Below are 18,743 nucleotides of genomic sequence, written 5' to 3'. Positions count from 1 at the left end.
GGAGCCTCCCAGGGAGGGTAGAGGAAGGGCTGGATGTGGAGCAGGAGCTGCTCTGGGAGGCAAGATGCCCACCCCCCCTTTGGAGAGAAGGCACCTTGGGGAAATAACACCCCACCAAGGTCTGGGTGGAAAAAGCAGAAACCCAGCTTTGTGCTGAGGGCTGCAGATGGGTCATTTCACCTTGCAGAAACACCGAGGGCTGCTGTGAGGAGGAGGAGGAGGAGGAGGAGGACTGCAGGTCCAGCCTGGACAGAGCCTTTTCCTACAGGCTAGGAGGTGTTACACTCCTGTTTCATGTCCCCAACCTGTTTCGTGTCCCCAGCCTCAGCCAGGCACAAACTGCCTGCATGGCTGCTTTGCTTGGACATGGTGAATTCAACCTGCAGTGTCCTGGGTTAAATATGAAGTTATTTTCTTATCCATGCACGTAGTGATGGACTTGCAACTGGAACTACTCTGCAGCCCTGTCCTGGTGGCTTGGACAGTAACAGGCAGGAGGAGTCTGAATGGCACTGGAAAAGGGCAGAGTCCTTTCCAAACTCTCGTGGCTTTGTCTCGTTTTCTGAGGTTGTATTTTTGAGGATGTCTGTCTGAATGTCTCCTCCAGCATGTCTGCCTCTGGGAAAGGTGTCTCAGCATGTTAAAAAAGGGAAGAGGAACGTACCCCAAGTGACCTCTTTGCACTTTGTCCTTCCCAAAAGTTGTTTTCCTGTAGGTATGAAAAGTCTGTCCTCCCACTGAGAAATAAATGAGAGCAGGTAAAATGCTCCCAGATGACCTTAAGCTGCTGTGAATGCCCTTGGGGAAATTACTTCATCTATTGCTGTTTTAGGTGATGGAGGGAATATCAAGCATGTTCCAGGTATAAACCAGGCTTCCCAAAATCTGCTGATAACTCCTGCTGTTTGCCTTGGATCCAGTCCCCCAAATATTTTCTTACTCTTTTGCCTGCTTCCACCACTCCGTGTGCCTTTTGCTCATCTGTGTGCTGAGTGCTGCTGGCTGGATGCCTTCTGATGTGTCATTTACCTTCTGTCCCTAAATGTAAAAACACCCAGTGTTGCTTGCACACGTCCAGGAGTGGATGGGAAGTGTCAGCATTCCCTTTTCCAGGTGGTGGAAGCATGTTCCTTCCTTCATTTATTCCAAATGTCAAACTCAATGAAATGAATCCCTCCCAGATTTGAGGGGATGGAGTGGTTCTTGTCTCTGTTTCCCCAGTTCAAGGTGAAGCTCTGTAGCAGGCACAGCCTTGCAGAGCTGCAATGCACTCACTGCCTGTGACTCCAAGCCCTGTGTGGGTCTGGGTTTGTAGCTGCTCAGGCTTTATTTGGCTTCCTGGGCAAAGCTGGGGGTTGGTATTGGTATGGAGGGATTTCTCCTGGGGAGAGAAGGGAAAAAAACTGGTTTCATCTTGGGTTTCTTCACTGCTGTGCATGGGGTGAGTGCCTGGGAGGGGTTCTGGTATCCTGGTACCTTCAGGGTCCTGCTGGTACCCTGGTGCCTGCTCTGGCAGCTCTGCTTGTACCTCCAGGAAACATCACCCTGAATCTTTTGCCCTTCTCTCCATTGGCAAGAGGATTCTGTTGGTTTTTTCTTTGGTGCTGGGTCGTGAAGTTCTCAGGCTCTCTGGGGAGAGGGATTGAAGTGCTGAGGTTGGGTGGGGTGGGAGTGAGGTTGCTCTGGTCAGATGCTGGGAAAACTCCAGGACTGGATGTGGGATTTGGGTACCCAAGGAAGGACAATATCAGTTTCACAGTTCTCTGAACAGAGGTCTTTGAGCTCTTGAAGTTTTGGGGATCTGGGGTGAGTGAATTTTAAGACAGTGCCATTGAAACTGAAGCAGTAACAGAAAATGGAGAAAAATGGAGCTTTTGGTTGCTGCTGTTTTATTCCTGCTGTCTGCTCTGTGGCTGTCCTGGCTCTGGGAGCTGTGCAGAGCTCCAGGGAGTTGGTATTTCTTGCAACCCCTGGATCAGAAACAGGACTGAGAGGCTTCATCCAGAGCCTCAGAGACACTAACAGTGTGAGCATTTTCAACTTTTTGCTTTCCACCCTGCATTTGTCTTCATATAAAAGGAGAGCAAGGTCTTGTAAGGTTTTTTCTGCATGATTCCTTTTAATACTCCTTTGCCTTTCTCAAGCACCTTTGTTCTTTTTGGAAAAACCCTTATAGCAATCATGAGAAGCTGATCCAAAGTTTGCCATTTACTTTAGGGAATCAGCTGTTGTGTGAGAATTTCTAGCTGGGCCTAATTTAGGATTCCCTCCTTTTTAACCTCCTGGTCCCCAGGGCTCTCAGCCTCTTATCTGGGCCCAAGACTTTCTTCCTTAGTGGCCAAGGAAGGGAGGAAGGAAGGGCCACTGTCTCTTCCAGCACTATTTATGAGCCCTCCCTGGCCTACCATACCCAGAGAAATAAACAGCCCCAGTCTCCTTTTGCCCTCTATTGTTTCTCTCCTTTGTGCTCAGTACAGTGATGCCTCTGAGCTACCCCAGGGCTCCTGCGTTCCCAAGCTTCCCCAGCCCTCTCACAAAGGATCTCTTTTCTCCCAGCCTTCTGGGTGCTGGGGCTCTGCAAAAAACCTGCCAGCGACCCTTGGCTCTCTCTGAAAATAGCCCCTGCCTCTTAGGAGCTCTCATTTATTTTTGCTCTTGTAATTAGACTTGATCCTGCTTGTATTTTTTTGTTCCTTTGACCCTTCTTTTTTACCACAGGGAATAATTTTTTTTTTGAAAAGTTTTCCAGCTCCCTTACTACCTGTGCATACCCAGCTGTGCTGGCTCCCAGGAGCCTTCTTTCTTTGGATTAAGTTGGGAATTTAATTGCAAGACTCCAGACTTGCCCAAATATTTCCTACTCGTGTGTTGCGAGGCTCCCCTGGGACAGGGGCTGCAGACGTGGAATTCAGGGTCTCCTTCCATCAGCTTTTCCCTGGGAAGTTCTGTGTGTGACCCCCCCAAACCCTGCCCTGGGCACCTCAGTGCTGCTGCCACCACTGAGCTGGAAATATTCCGTGGCATCTTCATTCATCCTGGCTGGCTGCTCTCCAGGGCTGATGTCCAAATGTCACTCCTCAAGCTGCTGTCACCTGCTGAGCCTTTGGTTTCTCCATGGGAGGTTTCTCTGCTTTCCCTGCAGTTCCTTGCCCACTTCTGGCAGGATTTCAGCAGAGTGATGCTGGTTTATGGCACCTGAGGATCTGCTCTGGGGTATTACTTGTGTACACCTCCTCTTTTCTCACCTCACCCACATCTTATGAATCAAAACCCCTCTGATGCTGCTGATCAAAGCCCTGCCCTTTGCATGGGAACAGACTGGAGGAAAACCTCCAGCATGATTTTCTTTCCATCAGCCCCCCTGGAGCAGCATCCCTCAGCTTCTGAACCATCATTATTGTCCCCAGCTGTCCCAGGACATCTCTGCAGATTCATCTTCATCCCCTCTTACTGCCTCATCCTCCCTTTTGCCCTCAGCTCCTTGGCCAGCAGTGCTGCTGCCAGGGCTTGGTCCCTGATGGGTGCTGCTGGGTGATGGGTGATGGGGACTGGAAGTGTTCCCCAAACACAGCTCAGGGAGTCTCAGCTGCTTCAGAGCATCCTTCACAGGTCTTTGCTTTGTGAAAGGCTCTGGGATTCTGGAGTCTCTGCCTAGATGGTGCTTTTGGTTGGTTTGGAATGCAAAGGTGTTCCTGGAAGGGATGAGTCCTGTGTGCTGCTAAACCTGGGGCTTTCTAAAGTAAAAAAAAAAACAACCCACTCTGTGCAGTTTCTCCAGGAGAAAGAACCAGAAAGTGAGTTCCCCCAGACTGCTCTCTGCTGCTGTGCAGAGCAGGAATGTTTCCCCCTGCCTTGTACAGAAGTTGAGGAGGAAAGGTGGAGGTGAAAGCAATTTAACCATGGAGAAAAATGGGCTGGGTCTGCTCCCAGCTTCTGGAAGGGGGGGACAGGATGGAGCTGGGAAGGAGGGGGTGAGGGCTGCAGTGGTGGGATGCGGCTTCCAGTCTGTTTTGCCCTGGAAATCAGGTGTGTTTATTGCCAAACCTTGATCAGTGAAATGGAAAGAAGCAAATAAAAACTCCCCACCCAGGTCTGCATGCAGGGGGGATGCTGGGGGGCTTGGGGCTACCCAGCTGGGATGGAGGTGGCCACCAGCTGGTTTTTGTGGATGGTGAGAGCAGATTCCTGCCCTGGGAGCTTGTCTGCTCAGAGAGAGCAGCCTTGGGGTCTTGGTAAAAGCTGTTCCAGGGCGGGGGGACATGTCAGGCAGCATCCTCACAGGGGGCTGCCACATCATTGTCTGCTGAATGGTCTGGGCAGTGATGCAGGTTCTGGTGCATCTGCTTTGGGGGAAGGTTATGATGTATTTGGGACTGCAGAGCAGTGGCAGGAAAAAATTCCACTTGAAGGCTGATAAAGCATATGCTTAATTACCATTTAATGGCTAACATGGGTGATTAAGGGGGAAGTCTGTTGGCTGGACAAGTCAGAATGGGCTGGGGTTCAGAGCTGCAGCTGAACTGTCTCTTCATCACTCCTGTGACCTTGCTCAAAGGCAGCTGCTTTATCCTGCTTATGAAAAGGGAAGAAAATAAATTTAAGAAGAAGTTCTATGAGCCTTTAAAACAAATACAGGGGATAATATCAAGGTAAATGTCTTACACTATGGAGAACAATTTTTTCAAGTGGTGAATATGTCAGGGTATTGATTTCTGTGCTGTTTTTTACTCCTCTGTTTTTCCCTGCTGTATTTTTGTCCCCTTTGGAAGGGAGAGAATGATGTGGGCTCTGTGCTTGGGCTGTAGCTGAGTCTCAGGGAGAGAACCCATCAATACCAATCTCCACTTAGTCTGGCTCTGCTGGTTTGATCATTTGAAGCCCAAATGGCTTTCAGGGGCTGAGGGTCTCACCCTTGGAGCTTGGGGCTCTGACTTTGCTGCTGGAGATGCCTGAGGTTGCTGTGTCCATCCTGTGATTGCATTGCTCAGTGCCAGGTAAATGCATCCTGCCTGGGCTGAGTTCTTTTCCATAAATTTATTTGTTGTTTACTCATCTCTTAGGGACAGATTCTGCCAGCCTGATCACCTTGCAGACAACAAATTACCCCTGAACATATTGGGTTTGTCTGAAAGCAAAGCACTGCTCCTCAGTGGGAAGAGGAGCCTGGCAGGGTGATGGGGCAGCATGTGGATGTCCTGGGTTTCTGCAGAAAGCCTCAGCTCTGCTGCTAAGCTGGTTTATTTACCAAGCTGGAATTTAGTTATTTCCCTACAGAGGGTTCAGTTGTCTGCTAGAAAACTGAGGGTTCTTCAGTGTTAGCAAAAAATCAAAACAAACCCGAAAAAAAGCCCAGTTTTCAGTGGCCAGTGGAGCAAGGGGTTGCTCTTCAGCTCTTCACTGCTTTGGAATGGGGTAGTTCTGTGGTTTCTGTCTTGGAAAGTTAGATCAGTTTGGCAAGAATTTGTTTCTTGATAAAATTCTGAATGCCTTTCCAAATTTTGGCACCGTTTTAGGTTGAGGGACATCAGGAGAGTGGCCCTGCAGTGAAGCACAACCTTTCAGCATCTCTTTCATCTGTTTTCTGGTTTGGGACTGAAATTTGAGGAAGGGTCTGTGTTTGGGATCAGAACTGCATTTCACCACTGCTGGCAGAAGGACTGAAATCTTCATCTTTGATCTTTAAGACAGCACCAAAACTTTCCTTTTTGCTGCTGTATCTGACCCCTCAGAGAGCCCTGGAATAGCTCAGCTCTGGGTGAATCCTCATTTTTGACAAACTGGGACTCAGGGTGGGATCTTTGTTTATGCTGCTGAGCCCCCAGACTCTGTGCTCTTGGGTTTTTGCATTACAAGATCTGCAGAACAAACTCACTGGCAACCTGGGAGGGTGAAACCTGGAGTGAAGGAGGGGGACAACATCTTGCTGGGTTTGCCTCTCCTGTTTGCTGCCTGGGACTGAAGCAGCAGAGAAAATAAAAGGTGGGGGGAATTACCCATGGGCAGAGGGTTGGCCAAGTTGCTCTGCAGAAGTGTGAAAGAAAGATGTTAATCCTGCTGGTTCCCCTTGCCAAGAGCATGCACGTGCCACCCTTTATGGCATCCTGTTTGTTTGGTGCTTTATTTAGTTTTTTTCCTGCCTGGGAATGAGTTTTTGCCCAGCTGGCTGGCAGGAGCTTGATGTGCTCAGCATCCTCCTGCTGCTGCCTGGCTCTGGGGCTTCACCCTTAGGGGTGCTCACCCTGCCAAGCATCTCCCAGGCTCTGCCAGGCTCCTTTGCTGGTGTCACCTAAATTAGAGCTGCAGTTGAGAAGCCAAAATTGTCATTTTTCCTGAAAGCACGTGGAGTATATGCACGTTAGGATGGGAAAAGCATCATTGTCACAGCCTGCAAATATTACAGGGCTGACTGATCAGAGCTCTTTAAATACTTAAAATCTTTTAAGTCTGATGAAGGGGTTGTGCCTGGAACCAGTTCTAGGCAATAAGCTGTGAAAAGAAGTGAAAATAAACTCTGGGCTGGAAATGACCTCTCCCAGATGTCGAGGCAAGGTTGGGTTTTGTTGTTTTGTTGTTTTACAGCCTGAGAAAAGTTGTCCAGGAGATAGAGCTACTGGAAGACAAAACCCTCTTCAATATAAAACCTCTACAGAAAGAAATGCACCAGTGGTCACTCTGCTGAGTGGTGCATGAGGAAATCTTCAGCTTCTTCCATTCATTAGCTGGAAAGGGATCAGTGGAAAATAGATCTGCATATATTTTTATTGGTGCTTTGGGACTTGTTTGTGGGAAGGTTACCCAGTATTTATTATCTCCTTTTTCACCAGGAGGGAACATTAATTGCTTTCTTGCTTGAGTTAAATGGGCTTGCAGCAAGTCATCCTCTCCTTGTGAATGCAAAACCTGAGGGGTCACCTTCCCAGCAGGGTCCCCAGGAACATCTTGCTCAGATTGCTTTGACCAAGGAATGATTGGTCAGGAGTCCCTGGATCTTCTTGTTGGGAAGGTAGCAACTTGCAAAGCCAATTTTCTGGCTTTTGAGGTCTTTCTCCTCCTGACATCTGTTCTGGGGGTGGAACCATCAGTAGGAAGGATGACAAATTTTTCTTACTGTTCTAGCTTAGCTTTATGGCCCTGGATAGCTTCATTTCTGTGCTTTCCCTGCTGTGCTCTGATGGATTCTCTTGCTTTCAGTAACTTAAATCCCAGCTTAAAAGGCCTCAGGAGCACGATAAAAGTGAGGGAAGAGAAGGAAAAAGAGATTCAGCAAGTGATATGTACTTCAGCCATCCACTGCCAGCTGTGGGGTTGTGGCATCATTTGGTGGGGATGGGGAGAGGAGATGATGGATGAGCAAAGCTCTGAGCTCCATGTGCAAAATGAGGGTTGTGGCCAGGGGCAGGAATGGTCAGTGGTCCCTCCCTGTGTGCTGGGAGCAAGTCTGGAGTCTTTCCATCTCCTTTCTCCAGAAGATTTGACCAAGTTGGTCTTCAGGAAACAGCAGCTGTAGCAGTGGTTGGGCTTGCAGGACTCATGAAAGGAAGTCAGGAGGGAAAGGTCCTATCCAGAGGCTCAGGGTTGAAGGGATTTAGGGGCTGAACGTGAGTGTTGGCTCAGATTGGTGAAGTTGGTGATGGATCAGTCCCTGAGCCAGGCCACAGGGAGAGAGGCCAGGTAGGGAAGTCCTGCAGGACCTGCTCTGGGGACCTTTCCAGCTCCTGCAAAAGGCACTGAAAAAGTGCCCAGCAGGAAGAGTGGTCCCAGCAGGAGATCCTTGGTGCTGCCTGGGGAAGGATTGGTCCTCAGGGGGGGCACCTGAGAAAGCTGAAGGGGATGTCAGGAGTTCTGGTGAAGCTGGTTTCTTTCCAGCAGTGAAAAGAGGAAATTTTAGTGGGTTGAGAGGAGCCTGCATGTGCAGGGAGCCTCAGAGATCTCTTTTGGTGTCATCTGGAAGCCAGTGCTGAACAAATCCCTTGGTTGTTTCTTGCTGCAAGCCAGGAGGGGGTTTTCTCTCCCACTTCATGAGTATACTTGAAACCTCACCTTGAAACTGGTTCTAACCCCATATTAGAGATGGGCAAGAACCAGGGGTGAGTGGGTATTTCTGCCAGAAGAACCCTCACTCATCAATTTTCCATTTCCCCAGGGAGGCAGAAGCCAGCCCCACTCCCTCCCACCCATCTGCAGGGACCTGGGCCCTTTCCATACATTCCCCTTTCCTGATTTCCCCAGGAGGAAAAGCAGCTCTGGTGCTGGCCCATCACTCCAGTCACACTTCTCCTTGTCTGTGCTTTTTTTTTATTATTATTTTTTTTATAACTGTCATTGGCCTCTAATTAGATGGCTGATGCCAAAGTACTAATAGTAAAAAGGCTCTTTCTTTAAAACAAACCCATGTGAATAATTACATAAATATTTGTCTGGCCCAGTCTCAGTTTGAGTCCTGGGAAAGCTTTTTGGATGGCTTAGAGACTTCTTGTTAGCTTTTATAGCAGCATTTTTCAATTCAGATGCTGTCTTTGGGTTTGAATTCTCTTTCATGGATAGGAAGACCTGAAATCTATCAAGTGTAGCAGATATTTCTAAGAACAGGCAAATCACCTTGTAACCAGCTCAAGGGAAAATATCTGAAAGGAGGAAAAAAATGATTGTGTAGTTCTGTGCTGGTGTGACCCAAATTTTGCAAAATCTGTTCCTGTCCCTGTGTGACTTTGGTATCCTCGTGTTTTATTTGTAGTGGGAATGGAATGGGAGCTGGAATGTTGTATTTGGATCAGCTTCCTCCTCTGCAGGTTTCCTTATTCTAGCTGGTCCATAAAAAAAAACTTAACTGGCCTGGAGTGTAATAAAGTTGGTTCCTTAGTGATATTAAAAAAAAATCCATTTATGCATCTAATTGGGAACAAGGTCTGCTGCATAAATATGGATTAGAACTTTGACAGTCATTAGGAATTGATCCTTCCCTGCTTGCAGACTTACCCTAAAGGCATCCCAGCTTTTAAGTCTGTTTGGGGTCTTTGCTGAAATTGATGAATTTCATGGCTGGGGCTGGGCAGGTGATAAATTCAGGGCTGAGTCTTCCTCCTGCTCTTCTTGCCCTGAAAGCAGCACCTGTGGTGCAGATGTGGGCTGCAGAAACCCAGAAAGGAAGTCGTGCTCTTCAGAAAATGATGGAAAACAAACCTCAGAAACATTTTTCACCAAGTCAGGCAGATATTAATTTGAAATTTGCCTTCCAGCCACGCATTTTATGAAGGAAATCAGATCTGCATGTAAAGTAAATGCTCTGGGTTCATCGATTTAAATGGCTGAGGAAGGATTGGTTTTCCATTCCAGTCCCTGTGTCAGAATATTCCAGTGTACAGCAGTGCTGGAAATAACTCAGGGCTGGGCTTTTTTACATCTATGAAATGAAATATTAAAAAATGACAACGAAACCCTCACAGTGCATGAAAATGAGTTTCTAGCTCCTACAATACTCTCTCCTGGAAGCCTCCCAGCTGGGTGATACCCTCACAGGACTGGGGGTAGTGCCTGCAATAAAGCCCTGTGGGGGGTTGTGGGTTGGTTTTGGCTTTGTTCTGGGATGCTGCTTGGCAGCCTGATTGTAGCTGTGATGTTTACTGTGATGGCAATGATTGTAATTACACAGGTGCTTGTGTTAATGTGGTTAATTAAACTCAGGGTTGCAGCACCACAACAGGAATGAAAGGGCTGGGCATGGCTGTTAGGGAGGCTGTGGAATGGGTATTATTCCACAATGGCTAATGTTCCCCTAAAGCTTGTCCATTTAGGATGGTTTTTCCTCTTTTTTTGGTCTAGCTGATAGAAGATGCTGCCTGCATCTCTAGTTCCCTGTGTCCTTGCAGCTCCAGCCCTGCTGCTCCCTGATTTCCCTGGGTGCTGCTGGAAGATGCTGAGGAGGGAGATGATCCATGGGATTGCCCTCAGGATGGGGACACTGGTCCTGTTTCCCTTGGCAGGCATTTAAAAAGTGGCCCCAGTGTCCAGAAGAGCTGTGACATTGGCCACCCCATGTGGCTGCATCCACCATGCTTCCAGCCTTTGGGAGGGGAAAAAGCCTGGATCAGGATGTGTTCTGGTCCCAAACTTCCCTGGCATGTGTGTGGGCTGGGAAGCATCCAAAATAGGTGGGTTGGGGCTTCCTGGGGGCAAGGGGTGGCTGTGTCTGCACAGGATGGCTTCATCCTGCCTGCTGCAATTCCCATCCTGGGGATGTGGTGAGATGGTTACCTCCATAAAATATTCCAGAGAGTTGCAAATATTTCTCTCTAATTAAAAACCACAGCTCAGCACATTGAATTTGGTTTGCTCTTTTTTTTTTTTTTTTTTTTCCTCTCTCTCAAAGTTTTTTTTTTTTGGGGGGGGGGGTTGAGTTTTGGAGAGAGATGTCATGCAAAGGTGGCCACTGCCTTGATCCGTGTCTCCCTGGTTTCATCCAAGGGTTGTGTCCTTGTTCTTCTTGGTCCAGTGCCAAGGAGCTTTGGGTACCCACAGAAGGAAGAAAAGTGCCCTCTGTGCTGGGCTGGAGCAGATGGTGGCTCTGGAGCTGCCTGCAGCAGCAGTAACTGCTCTGCAGCCCAATAAAAGAGGTTGCAGAACTTCTGGTGACTTGAATGTGCTGCAAGATCAGGCCCTAATTCAATCTTATAAAGAGCCTGAAGTGGTTGGTTGTTAAAAAGCACTTTAAAAATGTGAATGCTGCCCAAGTGCCAGATTGTCTGGAAATAGGATGTACTCATTAGAGTGAAGACAAGAAGCTGAATTTCCCTTTTCCCCCAGCCTGAGAGCTGCCAGGAGCCTTCATCTTGGCTGGACCTGGCTCAGGTGTGAATCCCCTGGCAGCACAGAGGGACTGGGATGGGAAGTGGACATCCTGGAAAGCCTGGCCAAGTCCTGAACACTTGGAGAAACAGTAAATAATGTTTTGCTTAAAGCTGCCACTAGGAATGAGAGCTGTGACTTGGTTGGGTTGCTACCTGGGCATGGGGAGGGGGTCTCAGGTCCCCAGGTGATGCTGATGTGGCCCTGGGACCAGGCCAAATCCTCTCTGTCACCAAGCTGGGCCCTGTGGTCAGATGTTTGCTGGTTTCTCATCACCTCCTGCAGAAAAGTGAGGTTCCCTTGGCAGGTCAGGGACTTCTCGTGGTTTTTTTGTCTCAGCCTCAGTGCTCTACCTGCAAAGCTGCTTTCCAAAAGGCTGGGCCAAGGTTTTGCTTGGGAAGCTGACAGATTCTTTGGATGTGATTTCCAGCTCCTGCTGGTACATCTCCATGGGTTGCCCTGGGGCTGAGCTAATCCAGGAGCCTTGCAAGGGTTTTAAAGTGGGATTTTTAGAGGAAAGGAAGCAGAGGGATGGGGCTGGAGGGAACGAAAGAGCCTGCTCTGTAACTCCCAGCCCTGTGCTGCTGGCTTTCTGAAACTGCTCCTAAAACTGGGCTCTCCTTAAGACCTCTCAGTTAATCATTCAGAAGATGGAGTCATGCTCCATCCCCCTTTCCTTTTGCAGATCTGCTGAGCCTGTGAGTAGTTTTAATAACACGAAGTTTCAGACTCCCTTCACCCTCAGTTTTTTTTCTTTAAAGGGCAAGACTCCTGTCAGTCATCAAACTCCTGCTGGAAAACTTGCCAAAATGTCACAGTGACCCAGAGAAATTCTTGCTTCAGCTGGTGGGGGGGGATTGGAAAAGCTCCTCCTGGATCCTGGCTGGGCTGGGGCCATGGGCAGGGTGGTGTGGGAGGCATCTCCAGTGGGTGAGCAGAGGCAAGGGGGGTGACTGCAAAGCTGGTGATTCACTGAATGCTTCTGACCCTCCTGGCTCATAAAAAAACCTCCTTGGACACTGAGCAGCTGTGCTGACGTGGGCTGTGGGGTTGGGAGGGTTGGATTTGGGCTCTGCCTTAAAAGGATTTGTGCTTCCCTCTGGAGGGGAGGGTTTGCTGCAGCAGGGAGGGGGTGGGAAGGAAGAGGTTGTGCTCTGGGACCCCTTTTTGGGACCCATTTTTGGACCACCTTGGGACTGGCTTTTGGGTGAAAGCCAATGCCAAGCTCCCTGGCAGCATCACCCATTCAAGCAGGGGAAGGGATGCTGTGTGTTGGGTTGCACCCCCAGATCTGCCCTTCTGGGGACCCCACCAGTGCCCTTTGCCTGTGCTCTGGGTTGTGTTCATCCCCTTTTCCCAGTACCCATGGGAAATGGGGGTCAGCAGCTCCTTGGGAAGGGGCAGAAGCCCTGTAGTGGGCTCTCTCCTGGGTGCTGTCCTGATCTTCCCCATGATGAATGTGTCTCTTGGCCCCTGCCTGGCTCCCATGGTGGCACAGGGCAGGAATCACCCCAGCCAGAGCTGCTCCCATGTCAGATGAAAGCTCACATCATATCTGACCCCTTAGCACCCCTTTTCCTCTGCTGAGCAATCCCCATCCTCCCAGAGCCATATTCAGCAGCCCTGAAGGGCTTTGGTATTTTGGTTTTTTTCCCCTATTAGAGGAGAATCTGAAATCCTCAGTTCATGAAAACAGAATATTTGCTGCTCTTGAACAGTCTGGTTTGGTTTTTTTCCTTAAAGCCCTGAACATTTGCCCACTTTCTGTATGTTGTGTCTTTAAGGTTTGTGCAGCATTTCCAGCAGAGATTATTTTTTTTTTTTTTGGGTGGTTTAATTACGTGCTGTGGAGGTAAAGCCTGCTCTTTGCTTGCTGTCAGCTGCTACCACCACGGCTTTGTTAGAAACCCAGATGATTGATTATTTTAAAGAAAGAGATTTATGCTCAAAGGAACAAAGATTGTTTGATTATTTGAATTCAATGTAGTCTTGCAGAGCTGCTCCAGTATCAGCTCTGGGTTTCTTTCTTTCCCTTTTGGGATTATGCATCCGATCTTTCGACTCTGACTCTGCATAATGGTTTCCTTTGTTCAGAGTTGGGACTATTTGGGCCTTTAAAAAACCCCATAAGGGGATGACATGAGTCATTGGTGAAATATTTGGCTATCTGGAGCAATGTGAATTGACACAGCTCTGTTGCAGCTACTGGAAGGGAGCTGATGGGCACCAGATGAGGATCTGACCCCTTTCATAGCCAGCCCCCCCCTTTTTTTTTTTTTTTTTTTTTTATTATTTTTCCTGGATTGTGCCCCTTCCTAGGGAGCAAAGTTTTGTATTTTCAGTCCTCTATTTCAGATTCCTCCCCTCTCCTTTTTAAAATGCCTTCCCTCTTTGTCCAGATACATGAGTTTGTTTTATTGGGCTGCTGGGATGGGGAAGAATTTAAGGGGCTGCATTAAGTCCAATCAAAGGATGCTTGAGCAATGGCAACTGGAGCTTTATATGCTTTTTATCTCTTTTGTTTTAGCCTTTGCCATCTTGTCTTAGTCAGTTATCCAGGGGCTGCAGCTATGAGGTCAAAAGTGGTGAAAAATGTTTAGATTAAGGAGTAGAAACTGTTGAAATCCCACATGTGTGTCCTGAGACTCCAGGTTCCATAAAAATACATCCTTAATGTAGCAGCTTCCACTTCTCATCTGCCTTTGGGGTGTCTCTTATGGATCTTGCCAGCAGAGTGTTCACCTCTTGGTGTTTAATTCCCAGGATAAGCCATGACATCCATTTCACCCTCTGGACAACAGGATGGGAGGGAGAAACCCTAAAAGCAATGAAAGGAGCATCCTTCCCCTTGCACACTCTGCTCCCTCCTGGAGGGGCATTTCTTGTAACATCCTCACAACACAAATACTGGGCATTTTCTGGCTTAAAAAGGAAAGATGGGGATGTTAAGGAACAGGTTCTGTGGTGGCATAACTGAACTTTGTTTCATTAGAGCTGAAAGCATTGGATCTATCACATGTCTGCTGAGTTACCTGGCACTCTCCTGTGTTGGTGTAGAGCAACCAGTTCAAACCAGCCTGGATGCCACCAGAAACCTGGGTGCAAGAAAAATGGGTCAATTTAAGCCACTTGATAATTGTGGGCAGGTTATTTGCAGTGCATCTTGTTGCTTTTTCTGTTGAAACTCTTCTTTCCTCTTCTCTGTGGGGCTTCATATACTTTTCAAGGAGATGCTACTCTTGAAAAAATCCTTATTTACTGGCAGTGCTTGGTGTGGGATAAGATGGCAAGTTTTGGTGGTTTTGGGTTTTTTTGTTGTTTTTTTTTGGTTTTTGTTTTTTGTTTTTGTTTGGTTTGGTTTGGGTTTTTTATGGCTTTTCCATATAGGAAGGCTTTGCTTCCCAGTGAACCCCTTTCACTAGTGATGTGAGACTTGGATACAGGTACCCAGAAGGATGGGTCATGTATTAAATTATAAAATTGCAGAGGGCACCTGGTGTGAGCTGGGACCATAAATCCTTATTCATTCCTCACCTTCCGACCTCAAATCTTAGGCAATAATTGCACATAAACTGTAGTAGGACTAAGTGCTGTGTCATGAAGTCCTGGAGGTCTTTGAATGCCCTTTAGCTGTTACAAAACCCAAACAGAGAATTCCTTCTCCACCCTTGCAGGATGGTGACCCCTTCTCCAGACTCCCAGATATCTCAGTTATTGCAGTAATACAATGGCTGGTCAGTTGTTCACCATAAATTTGTGTCTAATGATGCTAATGAGGGTTTTTTTTCCTCTTTGAAGGGTATTGGTGGGGAAAAAGTTGAAAAAGGGAGATTTTCTTGACTCTTAAGTTCTAGGAATGTATTTAGTGAAGATGCTGAAGGGACCCTCAGTGTTGTCAGATGAGATTGGCTGAGCTACAGATGTGCCTTAGGGTTGGCAGGTGGTGAAAGGAGGGAGGCTTTGAGCTCCTGAGCCCAGTTTTGGTCCCAGAGCTGCTTTCTTGTCTCCCTGGGCTGTGCTGGTGGCATGGGTGCAATTTTTAGTTTCTGAAACTTCTCTGCTAAAACCCTTTCAGCTTCCGTCGAGATCTTCAGGGCCCTCCTGACCATTTTGGCAAGGTGGAAAAAAGGCAAACCAGATTTCTTTTCACCAGTACCCAAAGTACTGGATCCTCTGCAGATCCCCTGGGACACAGGTAGAGGGGTGAAGAGAAGGGGTAGATCCAGGTGCTGCTCATTTGGAGGGTTTCAGATAGAGCTGCCCTGAGGGGGAAATAATTTTTTTTGGTGACTGGTGGATAGGTGGCTTCTCCAGACCCTCAGAGGAAGGAACAGTGGTTTGTAGGTGGGAAAATAAATACATTTAAACTTTGGAATTTACTGGCACCCAGAGCATCCTCCCTTTGAATTCCAGGGTTTGTTTTTTAACCAGTGCATGTTGGAGCTGCTCATCTCACCCTGATGGGGAGAGCTGCATCCCCCCAAAATGCTGTGGTGTAAAATCCATCAGCACTACGAGGCTGCAACCCTTCAGCCTTCCACTCAGTGGGAAGTTTAAGCATCCTGGATTTCCTTGGGAATAAGGATTTGATTAAAGACCTTGAGACGTGACAGGAGGGAGAGTTGTTTTGAGGTTGTTTTTTTGTCATTTGGGAATTTTTCAGACACTGGAAATGCAGAGACAACACAGAAGCAACTTGTGTGTCCTGACACTTGGGAAAGTGTTTTGGGGCCAGAGCTTTGCTTCAGGGGTTAAAAATGATTATTACAGACATAAATATGGCAAAGATTAATTGGCTTCTGGCAAATGCTGCTGAGAGTTTCAGCCTGGTCTAAAGAAGCTGCAGGTCCATCTCAGGCTGAGTTTCAATAAAACCATTTCCATGGGGTCCTTGGCTTGGTTTAGTGCTTTGGGTTGGGTTTTTTGGGTTGGGTTCATTTTGGTTTTGTTTTTTTGTTTGTTTGTTTATGTGTGAGGTTTTTTTGGTTTGGTTTGGGTTTTTGGGTTTGGTGGTTTTTTTTTTTTTTTTTGAGAGAGAGGGGAATAAGGTTTTTTCCTGCTGATTCATTCTTTTAAGAACAGACAGGGATGAACAACCTGACCACACTGGGACATGGGGTTTGCTTGGCATCCAGTGTACTCCAATACCTTAGGATGCTGATGATGCTCTGGGGTCCTTTTGGGGATATTTCTGCCTCTGCAGCCCACAGCTGAGTCCAAGCAGGCAGTTTGGCTCTGGTCAGGAGTGGCAGAACAGGGTTTATTCTGACCTTGGTTTGGCTGGAGTTTCAATTTCATTTCAATAATAACTGCTGCCTGATTTGCTTTATTATTGATGTGTAAGATAGTGGCTGTTGGCCACTGCCAAGTGGGGATGGAGTTATAAACTTAATATAAACTGGCTCTAACCCAGGTTTTAGCAGGTTAATTAATTCATCAGGAATCAGTTTAACACAGAAGGATTGGTCTTGTAGTGAAAGCTTTGGTCAGACATAGAGAAATCAGGGATTTAATTCCTCCTTTTGCCTCTGTTGGTTGATCAGCAAGTCATTCATCTCTGATAAAATGGGAAATAATTCTCCTTTTTGGCTGTGTTTGAGGACTTTACATGCTGCTGGGTGCAAGCTTTTGGGGCAGCCTCTGGTTTGATTTTGGTCTAATTTTGGCTGTCTAGGGTTTGCCTGTGTGTCCTGGGGTACATTGCCAAGGGCAGCAGGGATGGAGCTGCAAGTGTCTTTGGGGAACCCTCGAGTGAAAGAATGATCCTGTGTGTAATGCTGCATAGTGATGTTATTCATAAAGAGCAAGTTAAAAAAAAATAAATATAAAAAGCTTTCATAGAAGAGCTAATTCAGTTCTTGGATGAAGGCCAAGCTTGTAAGGAATACCCTGTAGGGCCTGATTTGGTCAGTCTGGTCTCTGTCCTGCTGCACATGGTGCTGTCAGAGCCCCAAACAGGAGACTGCTGAGTTTGGATTTGGCTGGAAAATCAAGGAGAAATAAATAAACCCATTGGCTGGGCAGGAATAAGAGCTGCTCCTGTGTGAAGCTCATCTTTCTGGAAAAGAGCTGGAGGCTTTCATGCTGCTGAAGTCCTGTTCAGACCAATGCCCTTAGTGATGAAGTGTGACACGAGTGGTCTGTGGGGCTTCAGCTGCCTCCTCACCTCCCCTTGGATTTCCAGGAGCCAGAGAGGTGATGCCTACACTTGTGCACATGTGTGAACAGAGGTTGTTTCCTCTCCTGCTGGTTACCTCCATGCTTTGCAGCTTATTTGTGCTGTTATTTAATCCCTGGCTTGGACCTCACCCATTGCAGTTATGGATTTATCAAGGATCTTCATAGGGAAGGTGAATGTTGGAGGAAGGTGCTTTGCAGATAAAAAGAGCTGCTCTGAGGATGGCTGGAGCTTGCTCAGAGGGCTCTGGGCAGGTTCTGGAGCCCTGGCTGCTTGTTCTGGAGGAGGTCCAGCTCCCTTCACCCTTGCAGAAGCTTTGGGCAAGTGGTTGCCATGTGGCTTGCAATTGGTGTCAGTGTGTTAATAATACCCAGAGCTGGTTCAGTCATCTGGTTCCATGGTACAGCTCCATCCTGCCCATCCCTGCCCAGCTCGAGCTCTGAGGTGATGACCAGGAGCAGCATTTAACTCAGGGGGACAGCCCAGCACCATATTTTTCTTTCCTCCCAGGTGACTCCCAGGGGTCCCTTGCCAAAGGACACGATGGTCACAGAGTTTTGTCCCAAAGCAGCAGAGCTTTGGGATGATGGATTGATCCTTCTGAGGAGCTTTCTGGTCCTGCAGACCCCCCAGCTCTCCGTGGGGTGCTTTATGCCCAGAGATGTGAGTGGGGCTCCAATCCCCCCTGCAGCCAGGATGAGGACTGGGCTGATGTCAGGACTCTGGAATTCCCATCCCCTCCCCCTTGCCTTTGCCTTTTTTCCCCTTCTCCCTAAATCAGTGCTGGAGGCAGCTCCAGAGCTGGCTGATCCCAATCTTGTGGAGCACAGGGTGGTAACTGGAGGGCTGGCTGGAGCTGGGGTGTTATTTTATGGAGCTGTGTTGGATGCTGATGCTTCTACAGGAAATAAACCAAGGGAAAAGGCCGTGGCAGGGACAGCTCAGAGAAATGTGTGGCATCCCTGTGCTGTCTCCCAAGGGTGACAGAGAAGAGGAAAGACCCAGCTGGGTGCTGCCTGGGCCAGGCTCTCTCAGCTGGTTTATCAGCTGCACTCTTGGCTTTGGCATCTGTTTGTAATCCCTCACTGAGAGCCCAGCTTCTCAGGACCCTGGAAACTTGTAAAAACAATGTATGTGAATTTTCCATGCAAATATTAAGCTGGTCTTCTTGGTAACCAAAACGTTTTAATATTGTGAGAGATCTGTTTGTGCTTTTTTTTTTTTTTTTTTCCATTGCTGGGGTGTTGCACATGGTCATGGCAAATCCCTTGCAAATCTCCCTCTCTTTCCTCTAGCTTTTCAAGCAAGATGCTGGATACCACCCTGAGGCCAATATTAGTTTTTTTTTCCCCCTGTGTTATTTTCCTGCCCTTTGGGAGGTCTGACCTTTTTTTTTGTTTGTTTATTTTGTTGTTTTTTTTTTCCAGTAGCAGTGATGCCACACATTCTTGAAGGCAGCTGGGCTGTCTGTGACAGTTCTGTGAGCTGGAAATAAGCTTTGCAGCCATGCAGAGTGGTGAAATGCCCTGAGAAGCTGCTGGAAAGTGGGGCAGGCAGCCCAGGGGGTTTATCTGCTGGATCATTGCAAACAGCAGAGTGTCTAATGCAAGGCAGGCCTGGAGGATCTGAACGATCTCACTCTTCAGGGAAAATAATGGCTCAAGTGGCAAAAGAATGCAGCTGGGTTACATTGTCCAAGCAAGGCTAAAGCAAACTGTCATCT

The 18,743-nt window shown here is 47.8% G+C and overlaps 1 protein-coding gene across 3 annotated transcripts in view; it reads left to right on the top strand.

The window, feature by feature from the left end:
- Window positions 1-18,743, top strand: part of COL5A1 (collagen type V alpha 1 chain) — a 143,135-nt gene that overhangs the window by 14,634 nt on the left and 109,758 nt on the right. The window lies entirely within an intron of this gene.

Source organism: Heliangelus exortis, chromosome 22 (genome assembly GCF_036169615.1).
Source record: "Heliangelus exortis chromosome 22, bHelExo1.hap1, whole genome shotgun sequence".
NCBI lineage: Eukaryota > Metazoa > Chordata > Aves > Apodiformes > Trochilidae > Heliangelus > Heliangelus exortis.
Note: the sequence above shows the minus strand (reverse complement) of the source record. Positions and strands in the feature narration are given on the sequence as shown.